General features: G+C 47.3%; 1 protein-coding gene across 4 annotated transcripts in view; it reads right to left on the reverse strand.

Moving 5' to 3' along the window:
• Nucleotides 1-18,522, reverse strand: part of ASIC2 (acid sensing ion channel subunit 2) — a 900,906-nt gene that overhangs the window by 170,238 nt on the left and 712,146 nt on the right. The gene's annotated exons all lie outside the window — the stretch shown is intronic.

Consider the following 18,522-nt stretch of genomic DNA (forward strand, 5'->3'; position numbering starts at 1 on the left):
TCACCATTGCAGGCTGTGACTCAGCCATGATTCATACTATTTGATAATGACCTAGCACTGGAAAACACACACGTGCAGTGCACACTCAGGATGTGAGACTCACAAAAGGGTTAACCAGCTCTCATTAGTGGCTGTGTAGCAAGGGCCCTTGCCCTCAAGAGATGTTCAAGCAATGAGAGTTTATTCTGGTCATGCTGCGCTTCTGTCTTGTGCTTGGTGGAGTGAGCTGTGTAGCGAACAAGCCAAAACATTCCTTCCTCTTCAGCTTCTTTATGTAGCTGTTTTTCATCTTCTTAATAAAGTAATTTGTTATATAGAAGCCTGGCAGAATTCAATTTTTATTTTTTTTCATAATTCCAAACGATAACACTGATGTTTATTTTAAGTATTTATTTTTATTTATTTAAATGTTCACAGTTGCTCAAAATGATGGGTTTGAAACATTTTTAAAATTCTTTTTATCGATTTCAATTTTCACTGTTGCAGGAAATTATGGCGGGGAGTCAGATAAAAGGGGAGGGGGCATAATTATTTAATGACAATAGACATTGAGATTTAAAAAGTTAAAACTTTGTACCCATTAAAACGCACATTTCAACATCACACGTCAAAATATACAAAGTAAATATCCATAAATCAAACTCTGCTAAGTTCTCAAACAGCATTTTCCTTACTGTGCCTGTCTGTAAATTTCATTGATTATCAACGGAAATATTTTGCTGTTGGTGTAAAACACGAAGGATTCTTTCTCCAAGAATCAGGCAGCACAGACAATACTGAAGAGGTTTATTCACGATACCAGGAAGTCTGATAAATCAGCTTCAAATTCATATTGTTACAGGAGACGTTTATATACAGTTTTTATCACTTAATCTATTTACATTTCTTCTGTCTATTCACTTATGAATACAGACATTGTTCCACCCAAAAAGAACAGGAGTAATAATGACAGATACAGAACATACGTGCAGAGACACTCTAATTACATCAAAGGATCTCTGACTACACTTGGGGGGGGGAATGGGTGGAGATCCTTACAGACAGGAGGGTACATGACAGGGGGTGTAAGGAATGTGCTGTTCTCATTGTGAGGCTCAATCACTGAGTGGACATCTGGCCTTCCGAGTTATCAGGTATTTACTCTAGCCATGATCCTGGAGGATCAGGTACTCTCGTTAGCCATTTACATGAGTTTCAACTTACAACTTGTTAGCTGAAAACAAGTTCAAGCCTTACATTGGTTCGTGCGTGTACAGTGAAATTGCTGTTCATTGGCATTTACTGATAAAAATCGAATCCTTTCAAGCTTCGTTATATTTCTAATTCCTTTCGAGATTCTTAGGGGGAGATTTCCAGAGGCTCATGGGTCGTTAGACACTGAATGGCCTTTGTGCCTCGGAAATCTCTCTCTTAAATACGATTACTCCAAACACAAAGATACGAGTGCAGATTACACAGATCATAACATTTGCAGTAAAATCTATCAGCATAATACATAAGAAGACCAAGAAATTGACCAGCACCTGAAGGCCATTATACAAATAAAGAAGAGAAGTTGGAAGCACAGGCTTTATCATACTACAATGGACTACTGATCCATTAAATTCTGCCGTATCCTGTCAGCCGATATTTGATGTTTCATTCAACAAAACCACAAAGAACCTAGCCAACTGTGGAGAGAATCCCTCTTCCTGACTTCAGCAGTCATCAGTTCATGTTTTAAGCACAAGCTCTTATGCGAGTACCACAGCCAGACTGGAATTGGTTCAGAAGTGATATTTTTATCTCTTGTGGTGTTTATCCCTTACGAAACCTTTACAAGAGAATCTTGTCTAACCTAATACTTAAAGATTAAATGTAATAATACTTCTAAACCTGGAGGAACGGCGTTCCTTGAGGGTCCTGGGTACATTTAGGACAGAGAGAAAGAGAACAGAGTGTCTGAAATTGAGAAATGTGAGCTTCAAATTAATAGCTGGCTGTAAGCGTGTTATTTGTCCAAACAACTTCAATTTACAATCATCTCACCAACACAAGCTTGAAATGCAACCAGTCTCTCTGGTAGCAGAGCAAGATAGAGGAGAGATTTCCATTCAGGCTAGGATGCTATGCAATAGGACCCAAGGGTGTCCTCCCTTAGAATCAAATTTGGGCATTTATGGCCCAGTCTCCTGAAGTGTCCATTTAAGATCACTCGCTACTAAAAAGGTTATCAGCTTCTTTACATTTGTACAGCACGTTTCACACTCAGGGCTGATTCAGAGCCCTTTATAGGAAGCACGTTTCTCCAAACGAAGGTCTGGTCTGCACTACAGACCTATATCAATAGAACTACGTCACTCAAGGGTGTGAAAAATCCACACCTCTGAGTTATACCGACTTAACCCACCCCACCCCCGGGGTAGACAGCGCTAGTCGGTGGGAGATGGATTAACTGTGCTGACCGGAGCTTTCTCTCCCGGCGGCGTACAGCGTCTTCAACAAAGCGCTACCGTGGTGCAGCTGAGCCGATACAGCGTTTTAAGCATAGACATGCCCTACGAAAAGTAGCTTGAATGGCTTAACTAAAATGAGTGTGAGACTGTGGAACTGGGCTGTTCTGAGGGGCAGCCGGCAGTTAAGTGCAAGCGCGCAGAGCTGCAGCTTTAGGAGGTAGACACACAAAGAACCGCAGGTGTGATCACCCCGCGTCCCATGAGATGGCCTCTTCCCCCAGGGCCTGGCTGAGCGAGGCGTGTTCCAGTGCAGCTGTGTCCATCTGCCAGGAGCCTAAGAACATCTCAGTGAGGGAGTAGCTAAGGTTCCTGAGTTGAATGTAAAGGGCCAGAGGCCTGAGGGTGGAGTGTTTGAACGTGGGCAACTGACAGGTGAATCCCAGAATAAATGAATGTTGGGACCCACCCCAATGTTTCCCAGAATCCTGATGGACCTGGCCTCAGGGCCTGTCCCTGGAGGTGCTTGACGTTCTGGTCGCACCAGCTGCTGGGACTCCAGGCACTCGCCTCTCTTGGTTTCAAGTCAGCCTCATTCACACAAGGCAATGAGAGAGCAGCTGAGCACTCCCAAAATAGCACCTGCACGCTCCAAACCAAGACAGCGATGAGGATTCACCATGTACAAGGAGCCATCCTTCTCCCCAGGACCACTGAGATTCCCTCCTGCCACTCACACCCCACTCGCCGATCCGCCTAGCTGTTTATTCACCCTGAAACTTTATGCTCGTCTCCCATCTCTCCTGCAGCCCTGAACGCTGCTCCTGTATTTGACTGTACAGCCCTGAAGAGCTGTGCCTTTTGCTAGCGCAGCATCCCCATATCTGCTCCCCAGTGGACGTACAGCATCCCCCTAGCAATGTGTCACATTAGGTATTTGGGACATCTCCTGTTGCGGTATCTCCCACTCCGGTTTCTCTATAACGCTCTGTTAGGGAGAATGTTTATAAATGTTTTAAGGTACCTTCCTTTGTATGTATGTAAACAGTTGGTAACCAGGCCAGAAACTCCATTTTGGGTTCTAGGATCCATAGTGGTGAAAACAGGATGCGGATGCTGGCAAGGTGCCAAGAGCTGAAATCTGCCTAGTGACAGCAGGAAAAAAGGCGGGAAAACCTGATGGATTAGTGCTGAGTGCACCAATTGGTGCTGTGTGCACAGGCCGGAGTGCCGTGTGAACAACCTAGCTGAGCGGGAGAAATCCTGGCTGTGGATTGGCTAGGGGCGGAGCTGACAAGGTTATATTAGGCAGAGAGTGCCAACGCACGCTGCAGTCCATCGGAGAGGCAGCGTGGAGGGTGTGAGGGTGTCAGCGTATCTGAGCGAGCGTCAGGACCAGGAAGAGAAGCGGATGGCTCAACCAACCCTTTGGAATCGTGACCAACACTCCCTAGGGAAGGAGCGAAGAACGACTTGTAAATATTATTGCGGACTGTGGGAAACCAAGGGTTGTGTTCGTGGTAGGGGACCTGGGGTTCGTCCCCATTGTTTATTCTCAATACCAGTGTTTTGTGGCTATATGTGATTGTTCCCCCTTAATAAACCATAGTTGGGTTTCACTATTTATCAGTGCTCTGTTTCCAATCAATCCCCCGGTGATAGATCTGGCAATCAGGGTCCATAAATCTTTTTCCCCCTTAACAGGCCGGTGCTGCAGCAACCAAGCGAAATCACATCCTGCCTTTGGTGAAGGTTGCTCTGCTCCCTTCCCAGGGATTTCTAAGTCCTCTCTGAGGTTGTAGGAAGACATCTGAGTCAGCTAGTGTTGTTTGTTAAGTTCTTTGGGTGGGGACTTATCACAGAGGAGGCTCTAAAAAAGTTCGACTTGGATGCACTCTAATCTCACCCAGAAGCTCGTTTCATAAACTAATGTTTGCAGCCGCGAGCGCTTTAACTCCAGCTCTCCCAGGTTTCAGTCTGGGGTTTGAATCCCTCTGGGACAGCAGCTAGTAGGTCCTGGGGACAAGGTCCCGGGAGGATCTCTACCAGAGCTGGGTCCTGATCCGTTGATGGATTTGAAGTTCAGCACCTATCCCTTGAACTAGCACTGGAGGAGAGTGCTAGCGTTTCCCAGCAGTGGCGCAAGGGATGAAAAATGCCAACACCTCCTCTCCTGAGCCCTGGCGCGGACATGAGAGTGTGCTGGCTTTTTAACGCCTCGTGTTTTGATAGGTTGTCTGTGCCGCTCCCAAATCCAAGTTATGGCGACTTGAGGTAAGAGCAGCGGTGTGGTTATCCATGGCAGCAGCATGATGTTGAAGAGAGCCACACGAGGTTTCATCAACAGCAAAATTCAGGCACCTCCTCACAGACAGGGCAGGCAGGAGCTTTGAGCAGTAGCTGCCTCATGATGGGTCAGAGCTGGGATGAGAATCTCCAGGCCAGCCAGGGCTGGGAGCATGGCTGCTGAATTCCCCCTTCCAGTGGTGTTGTGGGACTCCATCCAGCCTTACCCAGCCAAAGCGCCATAGCATTTCACAATCGCTAAAGTATCCACCCACGGCAGAGCAATCATCCCCCTTTTACAGAGGAGGAAGTGAAGCACCGGGCCATCCACACGGGCCCTGGGGGTGGGATTTCCAGTTTGGGTAGATGTACACGCACTAGCTTGGATTGAACTAGCATGCTAAAAATAGCAGGGTAGCTGCCGGATACGCTAGTCATCCAACTACCATCCCACCAGGGCCCAAGCATAATTTTTTCGGGTCCAGTACAAACTTGTAACACAGGCCCCCTCCCACACACATACCCATGGGGGTTTGCATCCGGGGCCAGCCCTCCAGGGCTTCCAGGCCCCTGTAAAGTGCACCCTTCCCCCTCTCCCCCATGTGGAAGCCCTGCATCCCGCCGGAGACCTTTGGTACTTATTCTGGTGGCTAGCCCATCCATTGCTCCTATGTATCAGTGCCCTAGATCCCTCTGAGCTGGCGTGCATACTCCTACTCAAGGGGGAAACTATACACCCCTCTGCAGTGCAGACATACCTACAGTGACTTGCCCAAGAACTTACAGAAGGTCTGTGGCAGGCCAGGGAATTGGACCCAATCAGGCCCAGCCATGGGGGGGAGAAAGGGGCAATTTCCCAGGGGCCTGGAAATTTAAAAAGGCCCGGGGCCTCTTCGGCCCGCAGCCCCGCCCACACTCCACCCCAGGCTCCGTCCAGCCCCACTGCTCACCAAGTCACTCCTCCCCCCCCCCACTTGGCCTCCCCACCGTTGCTCACGTCCCTCTACTCCATCCCCCGCTCGACCTCCGCTCCTGCCCCCTGCGGTTGCTCACCGCCTGGGGGAAGAGGAAGTGTGGAAGAGAGAAGGGAGACTGAGCGCAGGGGGGAGGGACATGGTGGCGAGCGGGCCAAGTGGGGCACGGGGGCCTAGAGTGGAGCTGGGGTGGAGTGGGAGTGGATTGTGGGCGAGGCCACGGGCAGAAGAGGCAGGATGAGAAGGTTCTTCCCTGGGGCCCAGAATTGCTGTCAGTGGGCCTGGACCCCGTTTGCTCAGTCCCAGGCTCACCCCTTAGCCTCTGCCACCCTCCTGCCTCTCTAGCCCTTGCAGCAGGTTTTGGAAGCAGCAGGGTTGGGCTGGGCTCTGTACAGCTGCCCCAACGTCTCTTTCTAGCATGGCAATTTTACAGATTCTCCCTTACTCTGCTGCAGGAGTGAGGAGCACGCAGCATCCTCTTTATGAGCACATTGCAGCTGCTAGCTCCCATGATCCCGTCATCAGTGGCCAAACGGCCTCTTCCCCTCGCTCCCCAATGCAGGGTGATAAATTCAGAACCGTGGCTGTTTCTTTTTCTAACTGGTTCTTGCTCCGCCTGCATCACCTGATGGGGCATCCCGCTGGGAAAGGCCATCACCAGCGCCTCATCCCCTTCGCTGAAACATGGAGTTCCTCCCTGGGTGTTCATTTTCTCCAGCTAGTACGTGCACTTGCTTCAGTGAATGCCATGAGTCGCATGAAGGCTTTCATTACAGCTAGATTAACATATATATTGCGCTTTGTTACCTCTGCTTACGGAGCCCATCCATCCTCACCACTTAAAGAGACACTGCAAGAGGATAACAATCATATTAAAAAAAAACAACAGCTCCTTTAGAGGTAGTATAACCGTCACCAGGGATTATTCCTGGGCTACTGCACTGGAAAGCCAACAGATACTGTTAGAGAGAAATACAGACCAGTCAAAGAGAATCAACGGGAAATTCCACGAGGGAAATTATTTTTTTTTTTTAAACAAATGCCTCTTTAAATGGGCATTGAAAAGGTTAATCTGTAAAGAGGCCGGGTGTAACTCCATTGGCTGTAAATTCTTTGGGGCAGGGACTGTGTGTTCTGAGTTTGTACAGCACCTAACACAACAGGGTCCTGGTCCATGACGGCAGCTCCAACGTGCTACCGCTACACAAAAAATAATACTTACAGCACGCCATTAGCAATCAGATACTCACAGAGGAGAGCTCTAAAGACCCCAAGCTATGCCCAAACACAGCATCCTACATGCCCTTCTGCAGGCAAACACAGCATCCCTTAGCTACAGCACTGGTGTTTTCACAGTGATTTGCACCCTTTGCTAAAGGTGAACCAAACTGGAATTAAAACACTACCCGCTGTGAAAGGGGAATCCAAACTCTATGAGTCTGATCTGAAAGAGAAGGTGCATCTTGTCACCTACGAAACAAATCAGGGTCCTTTGACAAGACGCTGCTTGAATCCATCCAGCTTCACAGAAGCTGTCATAACCTAACAAGCTGGAGCCAGCTTCCGAGCAGAGCTGAGGAGGCTTCCAGTTATCCGCTGAATAAAATGTCAAAGGCCAGAATTACAAACATTTGCTTAAGGATTTTTTTTCCCCAGTGTACTTTGCTTCTGCCTCATCTTCAGACTCACTGTCAATGATGATTAATAGCAAGGACCTTCTCGCGAAAGATGTTTAACATTTAAGAGTGTGAGATTTTTGTGTGTTTTGTTTTAAAGCATTTCATTTATAAGACAGGCCAGTGAACTCACACCTGAACTCAGACCTGAACTCAGGCAAAGATTTCAGAGAAAACTAAAGCAATGTGAAAAAGTTACATGTTTGTTTATAAGAACGTTGCTTCTGTCAAAAGCCTTTGACGCAAAGGTCGCAAAGCACGTTGCAAGCAGCAGACAACTTCACTTAAAAATGCTCCAGGATCAGAAAGCCCAGGATGAAGCATTCTCGTTTGGAACAAACTTCCAATGGTGATCAGGAGAATCCAGAGTCTCAGCATCTTCAGAAAATGCTGCAAAATCTTCCTCTTTGTAAAAGCCTTTTCCCCATAAGAATGACTTTCACCCCCTGCTATCAAGACCCTGCCCGCACCAAACCCCCAAATCTGTAACAACTCTGTCCTCTCCCCCGAAAAACATCAAGCAGAGATTTACCCCGAAATGGCAGAGTGCCAGAGACAGCACGAAATCCAGCAGCAGTTTTCCTCCTGCTATCAATTTTACACGAAAGGTGCTCAGATATTACTTGGCTAGCAGTACAGAAATCCTCACATAGACAGACAGAAAGGTAGCTATGGGGATAGACAGATAGATAATTACTTAAAATTTCAGTGAAATCTTGATTTTAAGCAAATACACATTCCCCTGCAATAGCTGGAATCCAACTATTGCAGTATGGAGAACCTGAAACTGACTATAAACAGAAGTGAAATTGGCTTATTTGACTTTAATGGTTTCAGCTGAAGGGCATACAGAAAATAAACAACATGATCCCTAGGAAGTACATTGATTTTTAATATTCTTTGGGTTGTTATGATCTTAAGGAGTTATGGGTGACAGAGGCAAGGAAATGTGTTTGTTTAATAAAGGCAGTGTGCTTTTAAAATGGAAAATAGCCTTTTAATCAACCTGCCAAGTTTCTGTAACCACCAGGACAACTGAAGTGCCCAGCCTATTCCAGGATCAACACTAAACTGGGGGTTTATTCAAGTGGTACCACTGGAATCACACCAGCCAACGGAAAGGATGATCTGCACCAGAAAGCCTCGTTGCTGCAGATGCTTTAAGCATCACAAATACCAAACCAGAAAAAAAGTTGCACAGAGAGAAAGGAATGGAGCTGTGGGGGCAGGAGTGTATGAAATGATCCAGAATGCAATTCCCAGAAATGATTGACACTGGGTTTTGGGCCCCCTCTATGGCCCAGCTCACACTACACACTACTCCAAAGCCAAGTGAGGGGTAAAATTCAATCTTAGGAACAAGCAGAGCTTCTTGCCCCAATTCCTCTAAGACATCATCAGACACTTTTGTGGAGAATGGTCCATTCTGGAGGTTTGTCTTCATCCGTGAAGAGGCTTCCCAGGGAATGAATTTGCAGAGCTTTCTATTTCCCTTTTTTGCCAATGCTCTAATGCTCTGTTTCTCTGCACACATCGTCTGCTGTCTCTGTGTGCAGTCCTGTATCTAATTCCTGTTCGCCACTGCACAATTCAGTGCCATCCATGGGATATCTAAGATCAGACCACAGCCATACAGCTGTGTTTCAGGATCAAAACATCCTCAGGTTTTATTGTTGAGAGACTTCAGCATCTACCACTAAGAAGCAAACACACCCACACCTGGTGCGCTGCCTTTAACAGAAAATACGGCATGAGAGTTTAATATCTGCTATAACCGATATTGATTTATGAAACAATGAATGGCATTGATCATAAAACTATCCAGCCCTTTTTCAAATATAAATAAACCTCTTGTGGCAATAAATTCTAAAGGCTGACCTCGAACTGTGTGAAATGTTATTTTTACTTGTTCAAAATTTACAAGACATTAATTTATCAAGTGACTCCCTGTCCCTGAATTAGGGAACACGGAATGCCGCTGGAATGGACCACTTTTCACTACAGCCTCCATGTAACTGAAATACCGTCTTCACATCCTCAGCCCCTAGTGCCTTTTCCAGGCCAAATAATCCTAGTTTTTGTGATCACCCATCAGCTGGAAACTTCATCACACTGAAAGTGGGCAAAACATCTGGCACAGAATATAGAGATCATGCACAATTTAAGATTCTTTTTCCATCTTATGTTGCAAGCTTTATGTCACATGCTATGAGACGTGACGACAGCGCTTCGATCCATTCAAGTAGAAAAGGGATCACGTTTGAGCAATGGTGGTTTTTGCATCAAACATAAGCAACAGTGGGCACAATTACCCACGTTTTCAATATGAAAACAGCTGAAAGGATAAAGTGAATGAACTTTAGGGGAAGGGGTGCAGGAGTGGTGCAAAACATTGAAACACCGCGCTGGAAATAAAGTGTGATTTTTTTTTTTTGCACCACTACACGTGACACAATGAGCCATGGTCATTACCTGGCTTTGGCCACACGGTTCCTGTTATAGAATAACTTTAAGGTGAAGCAACCAAAGCTGATCACAACGCCAGCCCATACAGCAGGCTCCAGCGGAGACATGAGCATCTCGTGTTAAAACTGCCAGGTATCCTAGAAGTCTGGGGTTTGTGTTGCAAAGATATCTGAACACAATAAGACAACGTGAGAAGCGTATGAGCACTTTTTAATTTTTGGAATGTCGTAGCCTAACTCCAGTAAAAGTGCTCACGGTATTGGATGGTGCCTTTCTATAGATACAGTTATATGAGCGTTTTATTGCTCCTTTCTGGATCCATGCAAGCGTACTTATACATGCCAGCAGATGGCTGAGTTGACTTCGTATTTTCTCCCAGCTGGGAAGCTGGGCTAACAAGGGAGCAGGCCCCCAGCACACACTGTGGACAAAAGCTTCACAAGGAGAAAACACATACGATTTCATTTCAAAACCTGAATGCTCAGATTGTGCAGGAAATTATAGCAAGACCCTGATATTGCAGAAGCCATGACTCTTTGATAACTTGCCCCTGGTCCCATTTTATGGTTCGCGCCACAGATTTTGGCCTGGATCCCCAAAGGGACCGAGGCATTGCAACGCTGAGTTGCAACATCTAGTTTGAAGGCACCAAGAAAAATCACAGGAACAACGGTGGGATCCACAAAGTCTGAGTTAGACATCCAGGCTCCTTGTACAACACAGGGGGAGAAATTGGATCCACAAAAGCCAGCCCATTAGGCATGGAGGAACATAAGCTGGCCAAAGAGAGATGCTGATGAGACAGGTGTGTCCTAAGCCACAGCTGGTTCACAGATTTCTCCACCCAAGTCCAGGCAGCAGGGAGGCACCTATCTCTGCTTGTGACCTATGAACTGGGAACTCCTCTCCCAGAATCAGACAGCTTCGACACCCACGTCATTGCTGGCAAGGATGAGTTTGGCTCCTGCCTAACTCCACATGCTGCCTCCACCCCTTATAACCTTTAGCCCCGGGGTTAGGGCACTTCCTAGGATGCAGGAAGCCCCCCCAGTTCAGTCCTGCCCCTCCCTGAGTAGGTGAAGGGATCTGAAGAGGGGACTCCAATCTCTAAGGTGAGTGCTCTAATCACTGGACCGTGGGATGCCCCAGTGGGAGCCTGTCTCCATCTCTCTTGCTGAAGCCGTTCTGTTTTAATTAAAGATTAATTAGGCCTGAGAAAAGCTGAGACTCACTCTATAGACCAGTGGTTAAGACACTAGAGAGGCAGGGAACCAGGAGCACCGGCACCTCAGTAGAAGTGTGTGTGTGGGGGGGGGGGAGGGGGAAACGTGGCACAAGGTCCCGCCTCTCTCTGTGGTTCCGCCCCCTGCTCCTCCTCTTATCCCCAAGGCCCCGCCCCCTGGCCAGGCTGGAAGCCGGAGCCGGGCCATGGTAAGAAGCGCCCAGGGAGCCTGGGCAGCTGTGGAGAGCCCCAGACCCTCCACCTTATCAGCTCCCCTGCCACGAAGCACAGCCCCCTGCAGATGCTGCTTTGCGCCTGCCTGAGGTTTGGGGTGGCAACGCTGTCCCCCTGCCCCCCAAACTATGCCCATGTTAAAAAGTGGATGGGCATGGCTCCCTGGACTCCCCCAGTTCTGGCATCCCTGCAGGAAACCCTTCTCCTCATCAGGCAGAGGAGGAGAATTGAACCTGGTTCTCCCACATCCCAGGGGAGTCCCCGAAGTGCTGGGCTAAAGGCAGGACACCAGCGCCCTTAGAACACTTCTCTTTCCTCGCTTGAGGATCACACAGGGGCTGAGCTGTGAGCGAGATGTCTGGACACCTAGAGGGAGGGAGCAGCACATATGCCCAGAGGCAGAAATTTAGGTGCCCAGGGAACCTGATAGCAAAAACTCAGATGCCATCTAACCTTGCAGGTGCCTAAACTCACTTGGCAGCTGAGTGGGGGATTCGTGGGTCAGAAGGGTGCCTAAAACTGGGCCTTAGGCATGTAAATCTGGGATTTAGGCATCTAAATCGCTTTGTGGATCTGGGTCCTTGAGAATTTCTGGACGTGTGGGACAGTAGAGCCGACGGCTTTGCGACAGGGGCTGCTGCTCTTCAGGGTAATCACACCCTGCTCCCACCTCACATCGTTACAGGCTGATGAGGGAGGTGGAACCTTAGATCCCTGCCCTTGAGTTCTCTCCAGTAATTAGAAATGTAAATGAAGCATCAGTTAATCATGAACCAAATTCAGCTCTGACTCAAAAATCTGAAAACCACCTGTTCTGAAATCTAAAGACTTTATTTTTTCAATTAATTTGACACTAATTACAGCCGAGCTTAGATCCTTAGAACTTCGTTTGCATGGAGAGTGGCTCATTGAATAAAGATTTTATTTGATCTCCATTTTAAACCATTAACTCCAATGTGTTTGATATTCAGGAGAGTGCATTCAGCTTGCAAAACTTAATTGCATGCAGGTCTGTTTGCACAGAAGAACAAAACAAGTAAAGGAGTCTCACAAACGCCTTTGCCAGGCTACTGAGCCATCGTGCCTGAGATTACCTGAGTCCGGATCCCACACTGTGCTGTATATCAAGGGTAACTGCACTAGCCAGTTTTATTTTGGTAACAGGGATTAAGACAATGGCTTCATAAACAATACACTCTTACCTTCCTCTGCTTGTTGCTTTTTTTTTTTAGCCTTGCTGCCATCCCCCAACATTAACCCTGATATTTACCCAGAAAACCAATTTTTTGCCCTGATTTTCACCTTCTTTTTTAAAATTTTGAAACAAACACTGATAAATTCCCGGGAAGTAAAATAAAAACCAGAAACAAAGGGGCTTTTCACACAATGCAACTGACAGTGATCTGCAGACACACAGGGCAATATTCTGCAGATCTGTCGGACAGGTACCGCTGGGCAGCTGACAGTGATTTGCACAGGAAGACTTGCCTACTGCACATTGAGCAGCAGGTAATGTCAAATCACCGCCAGAAAGGGCGGCGGGCAGGAGGTTGGAGAGGCAGATGATATTCACCTGCAGCAGGAATACTTCTTTGCAGCAAACAGACTGGAGGCTCATGCTGTGAATTAAAGTCCCCAAGGACATTTCGTAACCCTGGGTCAACAGTGCAGTTGACTAAACTCAGTTTAACAACAAACCATTTATTAAGATCCAATAATTCTCAGACTAAACCCAAGTTAACGGGGAAAACACGGATTTTGTCTTTTACACACCACAATCAGAGAACACCTGGGCTAGGCTGGAAGGCTGGCATAATTCCAGATCTTTGCACTCTTCATCTTAGAATCCTGCTTTGTTCCTTTTCTTTGTCTGGGCTTACAACCAGCAATGTGATCTTAGACCTCTCCTGCTTCTGTGGCTTGTTCTTCGCTTACAGCTGTAACCCACACTGACCTTGCAACTGGGCAATGGCTGATATCACACACAAAGTAACCTAGGGATTGCCAGAGTGGATCAGAGCCAAGGTCCATCTGCCCATCCTCTCTCCAACAATGACCAGAGCCAGATGCTTCAGAGGAAGCTATAAGGACCCTGCAGTGGGAAGATGTGGGATAATCAGCAGCTCCCACATTAAGTCTCATCCTGATCCCTAATAATTAGAGATCCACGTAAGCCTTAGAATCATAGAATCATAGAATATTAGAGTTGGAAGGGACCTCAGGAGGTCATCTAGTCCAACCCCCTGCTCAAAGCAGGACTAACCTCAGCTATATCATCCCAACCAGGGCTTTGTCAAGCCTCAGCTTAAAAACCTGTAAGGATGGAGATTCCACCACCTCCCTAGGTAACCCATTCCAATGCTTCACCACCCTCCTAGTAAAAAACTTTTTCCTAATGTCCAACCTAGACCTCCCCCTGCAACTTGAGACCGTTGCTCCTTGTTCTGTCATCTGCCACCACCGAGAACAGCCTAGCCCCATCCTCCCTAGAACCCCCTTTCAGGTAGTTAAAAGCCGCTATCAAATCCCCCTCACTCTTCTCTTTTGCAGACTAAACAAGCCCAGTTCCCTCAGCCTCGCCTCATAAGTCCTGTGCTCCAGCCCCCTAATCATTTTGGTTGCCCTCCGCTGCACTCTCTCCAAATTGTCCACATCTTTTTTGTAGTGGGGGGCCCAAAACTGGACACAGTATTCTAAATGCGGCCTCACCAATGCCGAATAGAGGGGAATAATCACTTCCCGTGACCTGCTGGCAATGCCCCTCCTAATGCAGCCCAATATTCCATTAGCCTTCTTGACAACCAGGGCACACTGCTGACTCATATCCAGCTTTTTATCCACCGTTACCCCCAGGTCCTTTTCTGCAGAGCTGCTGCCCAGCTCGTCGGTCCCCAGTCTATAGCTGTGCATGGGATTCTTCCTTCCTAAGTGGAGGACTCTGCACTTGTCCTTGTTGAACCTCATTAGATTTCTTTTGGCCCAATCCTCCAGTTTGTTTAGGTCACTCTGTATCCTATCCCTACCTTGCAGGGTATTTACCACTCCCCCCAGCTTAGTGTCGTCCGCAAACTTGCTGAGGGTGCAATCTACCCCATCCTCCAGATCATTAATAAAGATGTTGAACAAAACCGGCCCCAGGACCGACCCCTGGGGAACTCCGCTTGTGACCGGTTGCCAGCTAGACATGGAGCCATTGATCACTACTCGTTGAGCCCTATGCTCTAGCCAGTTCACTATCCATTTTATAGTCCATTCATCCAACCCATACTTCTTTAACTTGCTGATAAGAATACTGTGAGAAACCGTATCAAAAGCTTTGCTAAAGTCAAGGTATATCACATCCACCGCCTTCCCCACATCCACAGAGCCAGTCACCTCATCATAGAAAGCAATCAGGTTGGTCAGGCATGACTTTCCCTTGGTGAATCCGTGTTGACTGTTCCTGATCACCTACCTTGAAGCACAAGGTTTTATATCCCGTCCAAAACTCTTCTGTTTGCATTAATTATGACAATTCCAGATAGTCCTCTTATCCATAGACATGCCCAATCCTTCTCTGAATCTTGCTAAATACTTGGCCTCACGGACACCCTGTGGCAATCAGTTTCACAGTCTAATTACAGGCTGAGTGTAATTTTTTTTCCAGTTTTCAATTTTTAAAAACATTTGATCAGGTTTTAATTTTGCTACCTTTCATTTTCATTGACTCTCCCCTCGTACTTGAGTTCTGGAACAGAGATTCCACGCTGTGCATCCCTAACACTAAAAGGGGGAAGAAACACAGGAAAAAAATGGAGCACTGCAGAGCTGGGATTTCTCTACATTTTCATGTTTCCCTTGTGGGTCCTTAAAAACATTGCCCAGATTCTGGGAAACTATATCTTCTCTGTCTAGGGTTTTAAATGTAAATGTTACCCAGTCAAGTCAGCCATTCAGAGCTACTCTTGTATATCCTATTAGCCTGAACTAATCTACCCTGAGATTACACATTTCTGATCACAGCAGAGTCCACAGCTGACCAACACAGAGGTGAAAACTAAAAGAAGGGTGCTTTGATGCAAGAAGTTGTGGGTAACTTATGGGGACATTAAGAGGCAAGAAGTGTTTCCCTCCTGGGAGACAGTGGGATATTTAAGAACACGCAGCTGTTTTTAATTTCTCTCTCTCTCCACTGTTTGGCCACATTCTCTTGGATGTGGCTTTTCTCCATTTTCTGAGAGCTTGAAGTATTAGAGGTGCGGCTCCCTTTGGGGATGCAGGGAGAGTTGTTAGGATACATTGGCCCATCTTGCCCTGCCCCTGCTTCCTCTACCAGGATTCCCTTCCCCTATTTCTAAACTAATATGCAAAAGAAGGGGGCTCAAAACATTTGTGACTCTGCCAGAGGGTAGGCTCTCTTGTAAGAGCTGAGATTGTCAGCTCTTTGGGGCAGGGACTGTCTTTTGGTTCTGTGTTTGTACGGCCTTTAGCGCAGCGGGGTCCTCTGCATAGCATGGAAGGTCGTGCCTCTTGGGTGAATGGACATTAGGGGTTGTTAAGATCTGGAATAAATTGCCTAGGGAGGTTGTGGAATCTCCATTTTTGGAGATTTTTCAGAGCAGGTTAGACAAACACCCGTCAGGGATGGTCTAGATAATGCTTAAGTCCTGCTTGGAGTGCAGCAGATTGGACTAGATGTTATCTCGAGGTCCCTTCCAATCCTACACTTCTAATTGTAAGCCCAAATTTACAGTGCATGCTCAAACCTGGGCTTGGAAACACTGAGTTCACAAGCTCAGATCTCACAGACCGGGACTTAGCATGCAGGGTAGCCCCAAGTGTCTTAGGAGCCCAAGTCTTCACCTGAGAGGTGGGAAACCATCGTGCAAAACACTTCTCTTCATCAGGCAGAGGGGGAATTGAACAAGGATCTCCCACAGGCCAGCTCATTACCCTAACCACGAGCTTTCGCCGTCCCCTAGGCATTTTGTGGGGAGCGAGGCAGCTGCCTAACTCACTCTTGCAAGAAACGGCTGAGGTGGCTGCCTCCAGGAGACGGGTTCCCGGCTGCGGGTTACAAGAACAAAAAGGCACCTCCCAGCAGTCCCAGTTTAGGCTCCCGACCCATGAGGGGCTGAGGCTTTGACCACTCCTCTCTTGTCGGTGTCTCCTTTGGCTGGCGGAGGCCAATGGGAGACATCGACAATGGGAGACATTGGCCCGCCTTGGGTGCTGGCTTTTGTTGACCCTATTCTTAAGCAGCTAACCGTCCCCATGCCTTGTACAGGGAGCCTGGGCACGTCACCCAGGCTTTGTTGTTTCAGTGATTTCCTAGATGCCTAAAAGATAGGATCTGCAAGTCCCTTTGTAGATCCAGGCCTAACTGACTTCCCAAGGTCATGCGAGAAGCCTGTGGTGGAACAGGCAATCAAACACAGGGTCTCCCAAGCCCTAACTGCTATTATGGGGATCATGCTTCCCTACTGCACAAAGGAGCTGTGAGTTGAAGCCTACTGAGCCGGATTCTCAGCTGGCATAAATCAGCAGAGATACACACGGGTCAATGAAGCTCCATTAGTTAACACCATCTGAGGATCTGGCCCATTAATATTGATGAGGTGCTCGTGTACTAGGGTGATGATTGCCATAGAAAAGAAAATGATCGCCATAAATAAACGGATTGCTGCATTTGCAGTGGGATTTCATGCTAGGGGGGGTTTTCACCACCCCGCCTTTCCCAATGGCTAACTCAGTATTTTGGCCTTCTCCCAAGGAATGTCTCTATTCGCGCCGAAGAATTATTGATTCCACAGCTCTGCAGCCCCGGCACCCAACAGAGTTTTTACAAGCTGCCATTCTCAGAGGCCAGTAATTATTAGTCAGTGAAGAGCAAAGCAGAGGTAGGTTAATACACTAATAGCTATTTGGAGTAATGGAAGCTTCTAGTAAAGGAATGCAATAACCTGAACTATGCTCTATCATTTTGTTAGACACTGGCATTTGTATTTCCCTATGCTCTCTGACTACTTGCTTGCCCCACAGGGCTGTGTTATTCCTAACATATTTTATTATCAGCAAATCAGCAGCTGGTCGCCTGAAAGCTTATTGTTCTTAGCACAATAACAGACCTGAAATGGAAGCAAATTACATGTTTTGGAGGCAAAAAGCTGACTGCCGACAATGAAACCTGAATTGGAAAATGAGCGGAACTAAACAAATGCCTCTGATCCTTTCAGCCCTACGCAAGCCTAGACCAGCCAAGGCCAAAACCACAAAAGGCTAAAATTGGAAGTAAAGCGGAAAATTGAAATGTAGTTTTCTCTCCTGAAGTCTAAACTACATCGTTCTACATTAGCATCATATCCAGCAGAGGCACGTCCCTCTCACAGGCTTTACCAGCATAGGGGACGAGATCTCTTGTGCCTTCTAGGCTAGAGTCTGTGCTAGAAAGTGGTAGGGCCAAGAGGCATTCTGGCCGCCGAGTGCAAGGAGAGAATCAGCCAGAGTGGGAGCTGTTGTGCCTCCTCCCAGGAAGGCCCCGCTCCAGAGATCAGCGTTGGACATGGCTTATGGATACGCACATCCTGAATGAGGCCCAGAATCAAAGCAATGTAGAACTGGAAGGGGCTTTCAGTCCATCCCTTTGTGCTGGGGCAGGATTAAATACACCTAGACCTGACAGGTGTTTGTCTAACCTGCTCTTAACAACCTCCAGTGACGGGGATTCCACACTCTCCCGAGGGGAAGCCTTCTTTAAGGATGCTCAGATTCCAGAGATCTCATCTTTTGCTTGGCTTTTGAAATCTCCTTAAGACTTCAAGCACGCCAGTTGGGTGTAAAGTACTCTACCCTGCTTCCTGCAAAGTGGGATAATAAATTCCAGTCTGGATTATATCATACATGACAAATACCATCCTGCTCTAAAGAAGGGAGATATATTTAAGGAACAACACAGGAACAGTGCGAAGACTGAGCTTTTTTTGCTTCCTCTCACTTGAGTGCCCAGCATCCAAAACTCAGTGCTACAAGGCAGCCATTTTGTTTTTGGGTGGTCAGGTTTACGTCACTCCTAAAACAAACAATGTTACAGGTCTGGATACTCCCTCTGAACAGTTCACAGTCCTGCTGACCAGCCTGGCCCCAGAGAAAGCCAGCCTAGGAGAGGCTTTGCTGGTTCAGCTTCACACCTTAAAGCAGGTTTTCGCTCGTGATAAATGCTGTTTCCCCTGAAGAGCTGAGCCATGACCTTGGGT

This window comes from Emydura macquarii, unplaced genomic scaffold (genome assembly GCF_026122565.2).
Source record: "Emydura macquarii macquarii isolate MOO-44397 ecotype Brisbane River unplaced genomic scaffold, CSIRO-AGI_Emac_v2 contig_629, whole genome shotgun sequence".
Classification (NCBI taxonomy): domain Eukaryota; kingdom Metazoa; phylum Chordata; order Testudines; family Chelidae; genus Emydura; species Emydura macquarii.